This window comes from Hermetia illucens, chromosome 6 (assembly GCF_905115235.1).
Source record: "Hermetia illucens chromosome 6, iHerIll2.2.curated.20191125, whole genome shotgun sequence".
In the NCBI taxonomy this organism is placed as follows: domain Eukaryota; kingdom Metazoa; phylum Arthropoda; class Insecta; order Diptera; family Stratiomyidae; genus Hermetia; species Hermetia illucens.
The window spans coordinates 4,861,370-4,867,651 of NC_051854.1; the positions used below are offsets into that span (position 1 = coordinate 4,861,370).

The 6,282-nt window shown below is 40.8% G+C and overlaps 1 non-coding gene across 1 annotated transcript; it reads left to right on the forward strand.

Moving 5' to 3' along the window:
• The first annotated feature begins 1,043 nt into the window (after positions 1-1,043).
• On the forward strand, positions 1,044-1,116 carry Trnak-uuu. Its single transcript has one exon. It is a non-coding gene; the product is annotated as a tRNA-Lys (tRNA).
• Positions 1,117-6,282: the final 5,166 nt, after the last annotated feature.

Below are 6,282 nucleotides of genomic sequence, written 5' to 3' on the forward strand. Positions count from 1 at the left end.
AGTAAAATAAGAAGTGACTGAAGCTACTACTATACTTTTCCTGAATTCAGTTTGATTTTTTGTCTGACATTATATTAGATTGAGGATATTGGAATGGATGAATCGGCAGGAGCGATGATGCGTGTAATGGTCAGAAAAGTGTAAGAGGGATAACTGCTATTGACTTTCAATATATTATGATGAATTGTTTTGAAAAAAGTATGTCCTAAAGCAATGGTTCCAGGAAGTAGAAGTACAAGTCGCAACACAGAAGTAGTTGAATCGGCCTGTCACTTTAGAACAGGACATACAGTAAACCTTTAAAATTTCCAACTGGCCTATCAACAAAAGGGGAAACAAAAAGACTTTTGATAGGCAAGGCACTGCGATGTTAAACTTGACTTAGCAAAGGACGAAAGAGAACAGGCGAACATCGATTCGCGCTCTAACACATTATTGCGGTTAGAAGAAATCATAATTCTATACCGGCCTGGAAGGGTTTTCCTCCACACCAATTCGAAATCTTCAGTTATGCACCAAATTAACCCAATCTGAATCCGGGCCCGGGTGAAAGCTATGCAGGTCACTCTCGAAATATAATAATCAATTTCGTTGAAGTTAAAGGGAAATCTTCTGTTTCCTTCCTTTTCTCATCAGACCGGACTGCGTTGATGCCAACCAAAAAGAAAAAACTAAGTTTTTTGCCTGAAATGCCGAATAAGAATTTTCACATCCCAAATAACGACCTTTCGAGGATCATTTGTTCCCTTCTTCAGTGAGTTTTAGTCTGCTTTCCTTATTACAAATTGTACTTCGAGAAAAACGCATTTAAAGTTCTGTTGCTCTTGGAAAATTAGACGTTCATGGTAGGAATTTCGGTTTTCAATTCGATTATTCGTCTTTAACGTTTTATAGGTAGTTAAAACAGACTAAAAGATACATTTTTAGTAAAAATTGACAATGAAGCAGTTAAATTATTTTGGTTTCTTATATGACAATGACAAATGCTATGAATAACTGTGCATATATCAATGTAGTTGTATTGTGCTGAAAGATTTCCATGTGCCCGGGTAGCTCAGTCGGTAGAGCGTTGGACTTTTAATCCAACGGTCCAGGGTTCAAGTCCCTGCTCGGGCGGCAACTCTTTTTTTATATTTGCATAAACTCTATTCTGGTTCCTTTAATTTTTTGTATAATTTCCATAGCTTTGCGAATTCCTAATATAATTGCAGCGTCTGATGAATAATTAATAAAGAGTTTGGAAGTGTTAATTGCACAGCTAAAGGAAGAAACCCCTTTCGGTTTGGAAAAATTCGATAATGTTGAGCAAGGTGTCTTCCTTGCAATGGAGTTTTTTCCAAATTTAGGCATTATTCATCCACAGTAATTCGGAAGCAGAGGGAATAATGAAGGAATGTACATGTTGCCTATCAAAGATACTGTGGTAAAAATCGCATTGGAGAACTACATACACATGTGTGATGCCAAATGGATTGTCAACAGAAATTTACTGAAACCTGTTTTTGGTAAAACTAATGTATTTATTTGCATGGACCTGCTTTCCACCTCCTACAGAGTAGCTACCTCTACTTAGCCCTTTAACAATTATTATGGGCGGGTCACTTAATCCGTATGGATGAGGATGATCCAGCCCAAAAAGTCTATAAGGGCAATATCTATGATAGAAAAACAAGACGAGGCAGACCCTGCCTAAGATGGAGCGATGGCGTAGGTCAGGACGCCAGACAGCTTTTAGGGATATCGAATTGGTGGACCTCGGCACAAAACCGGAATGTCTGGAGTTCCTTATTAAGGCAGGCCTAGACCGGATACCGATTGTTGCGCCGTTGATGATGATGATGATAGTACTCATTCGCCAGATTTCGTTAGGTTTTCCACTGCAGGATTTTGAACGAGACCTTCATTGATTTTTGGGATGTCTCTCTGGGGTTTGGTCATTGTTATGAAAGCTTCCTGCTATTGGCCCGAGATTGAACTTTGTGAGTATCATCAGTCATCGCGTAAGAAAATTTGGGTCGATCGATGGATTTCAACTTAAAAAAAAATCTTATCCGTTCTACTGATCACCCGATAAGTGCCCTGGTACAGATATTGGAGTATTTTCTTTGGGTCAGATACTCTCCAGTTCTCCACCCTAAGATTCCCATTATTGTTAGCTGGTAAGGTGACATCAAGGACTTCATCCCAACCGTCACAGTCCTCCGAGCTGGGAAAATGTAAGGTTGATGTACTGCCCTTTTGCGCACCACCCCTTTCGTTGATTTCCGAGTTGAGTTCGCCTGGGGTTCCTCCTCCTTGATAACTAGCAAGTCATCCTCGGGAACCCTGGAGTTTTGAAGACGCAGGGATTGGAGGGACTTGGTCAATGGTTGATCTTTAGTAACCAGATGCGAGCGACTTTGAGTTTTAGATCCCCCCAGACGTCGCTGATCTTAGCGAGGCACTAACCGAGAAAGTCCCAGGAGAGTCGGTTCTCGCATGCTATAACCTGGAATCCACGGACGACCTGAGAAGAATCGAAACAAGGGATGAATCCCCTGTGTTCGCCTTTGTCGTCCAGGTGATGCTGGATGACCATCTTCGAAAGCCTGGCTTCAACACTGGTCCACACTCCCTGTGCTAGTGAGCAGGATTCCAGTGGGCTTCTGCTTCTTAGTGGGTTTTCGATGACCCACATTGTTGTCAGTCCCCGCTTTTGAGGGGGGCCTCCGAAGTCGACAATTTCAAATTTGGAATACTATGGCTAGTAATCGCTACACCCAACTCGACGGCAGTGGATTCCAAGCTAGAAAACACTAGTCCATCTGCGGCCTTGCTCCGGGAAGTCCTGGCAGTTGGTTTCAGGACAACATACATATGAAAGGACTCGAGTGAACTAAGATCGACTCCATCCTCCTTCCAAAGGCCCTACCCACAGTGGAAGTAATCCCTTGCAGTAAAAGTGTCTTTCTGGAATGTTTAAGAAGACTAAGTTTGCTCATTTATATTTGAGATGAAATGACAGTAATTATGCAACATATTGCAGTAGTATGTGCAAAAGAGTCATTAGGAATTAGATCTTAAAAGAAACTTGAAATGAAGCATGAGGTTCTCAAGAAATTCTGCAATGAATAACCAAGCACAAACAGCAAGATTACACCAAATTGTCTGGCATCATCTTGGGGTTTCATTGATTAGCATCACCAGACGGATATAAAGGTTGGATTTTCCCTAATCCTTCATAATAAAATGCTGATGAAACTGCTTTCAAAAATACCAATCGTTACATGAAATATAGATGCTATCCTTTAAAGGCTATGGACTTATATGATCCCATAAAATTTTATAAACCATACGGGCCAGAGAAACTGAAGCAACCACCAGCTGTCAGCATGCATCCGCTTTCAGTTACATATCTGCAAGTTAACTTTCCCCAGGATTATTTGAATTCTACCTCAATTCAAACTCGCAATATTATTTCCCAGGACTCCAACGAAAAAGTTCAGAATTTGTATGACTCCTCCTGTTTGTGTACATACTTACCTCCTCATGCCAGTACGTACTTATGAACATGAGTTTCTAGATATTTGCAAGTTTCCTTTCGTCTTATGATCCCTGGGCTAGAAAGAAATATTCTTCTGTGTATCATATACCCATGAATATTTTTATAAGTATGTTTGCCGCTTGACTTCAAGTGGAACCATCCAATCGATCCAGAGCATCCCATCGTTAGGTATCCACCGCAAAACATTTCAAACTCAATGCATTGCAGGAGCATAGTTCGAGACCAGCAATCTAAAGTTGAATTTTCCACTTATTTCCTCTTGAGATGGTTCAGGGTGGCGTAATGAATCCATAGAGGAGAAACATTTAATAGTGATGAAAAAACTGTTTTTGGGAATTTCGTTGATTATAGGAGGGGTAGTAGCTGATGCAGACAGGGTCGTTTGAGTCAAGAGCAACAAATGAGAAATTTTCAGTCAATTCAAAAACGCATAACACTTGGTAATGATAGTCACTAACCCCAAGTCGCTATTAACACATCATCACGGCACCCAAAGATACTTTATCTGACGAGACTTTATACCCCAATAATGAGAACGAAATACAAAGACGTCTCGCTCCCAAGCTATGAACTCCCTTCACTATGTACTTCCGTTAAACACGAAACTGCTTTCCCATTAATCCGAGTAGAATCTCTTCCAGAAAATGAGTCCTGGGTTCAATTTCTGACCGTGATAGGTTCTCGTACATGAAATAGATTGTTAGCCATTAATTTCTGATCGTCGTCATCTCATAAATACAAATGAAGATAAATCCACTTTGACACCAGGAAAACTGAAGGACTCACACAAGGTGGTGTTAGGTGGTTTATCGTTCTTGAATAATCAGTGGAAGAGGGGTCTGAAATCCGATGAAAGGGTTTTCTAGGAAGATTCAGGAACTAGAATATGTAGATTAGTTTGCCATGAAGTTTATCTAAAAAGTTCGTCCAAAATCTAATTAAATACCAGTCCATCCCCCCAGATATGATGCTTCGCTTCTAGGAAACTGGAGCCACTTCCACGTAAGCCTTGAAAACCGTCAGGAAACCGGAAGCTGTACGCTTCAGGTATGAGCGGTTTTGTGTATTTCATTTATAAAAATATTTGAGTGTGACAAATAACATTCAAAGTCTTGAATTTGCAAAGAAGTGAAAACTGTGACCTATTATAATAATAATAATAATCGTTGGCGCAACAATCCATGTTGGATCAGGGCCTTGAAGTGTGTTAGAGCACTTCATTCAAGACCGTAACGGTACACTAGGAGGCAATGTGGTCAGCATTGCACTCGCTATTATAACTTTAGGAATATTATAACTTTAGGAATAGTGCGAATCCCACCAAACTTAGTAAGATCATGCTCTATGTTATACCCTACATTGTTGTAATTTCGTGGTGCTAGAATGAACTTAAGGGGTTTTGCATGCATACTATCTTGCGGAAGGTTAAGGCAGACAGTTCTATCTAGTACTTGGGTGAACACGTGAATAGGATAAGACGCACGCAGAAAGGCGATTTACTCTTTGAGCTTAGACCTGGGGAGAATAAGTCTCACGATCTCCATAAGAAGATCGAATCACCATTTTGCAAAGCAGCGGAAGTAAAGGTGAGTCAGGACTCAATGTTGATTGAGAGCAAGGGCCTGAATGAGATTACCACAAAAGCGGAGATCTGTGAGGCCTTGAAGACTCAACTTGGACTAGATTCTATCCTTGAGTCCAATGTGATCAGGCTACGTAATGCATATGGTGGTACTCAGAGGGACACAATAGAATTGCCATTCGAAGCAGCGAAAAAAGTTGTTGCTGTTGATAAAATTCGCGTTGACTAGGTCAGTTGTTAACTGCGAAAGCAGATATCGCCAATGAGATGTTTCAAATGCTTGGAATTTGGACACATTTCAAGAAACTGTACAAGCAAGTACGTTAGGTCTAAGTTATGCCGAAGATGCGGAGGGGATATTGCTATGCGGAGAAACACATAACAACACATATAAGCGTTTAGAGTTTTTCCCAAGAATCCTCCAGATTTCAGCAATTTTCCTGGCACCCAGAGCCCCCAATCTATATACCATTTTGAAGCTCAGACCCTCCCCTGATAGTAGTGATCACGAATTAAGCTCCTTTTGCGAAATTCTCAAGAGTAAAGGGAATATAAGGGTTTAATGTTTTTCCCAAAGAAACAAATAAAAGAGGCTGCATATTGCTCAAAGTATTATATTTTCTCGTCTGAATATCGTTCGGGCAAATGGTGGTGGCGTCAATACTATTCGGAGACAGGATATGGGGTCGGTGATAGACGTTACGTTTGTAAGCGACATATTATATTTTGGTCACCAAGCGAAGGAAGCAAACGTCGATAAAGATCTGAATTGGCGAACACATAATATATTCGCAACCAATGCTCAGATATTTAGGAGTCATGATTGATAAAGGCTGAAATTCAACCCTCATCTTGAGAATTTAGCAATCAAGGCTTCCGAGGTTGCTACATTGTTGGTAAGAATGTTACCAAATGTAGGTGGTCCTAGGCAAAGTTGTCAACTCTTTGTCTTTAGAGTTGTCAGCTCCATCTTGCCTTATGCAGCTCCAGTCTTGGCATCGGAACTAAAGCTAGAAGCAAATAAAAGGGAAATCGCAGGCTCATATCGATTGAGTGCATTGCGAACGTCCTACGCTTACCGTACAATATCAGATGAAGCAGCATGTGTGATAACAGGTATGATCCCCGTCGACATCTTGGCAAACGCTTCGACCTA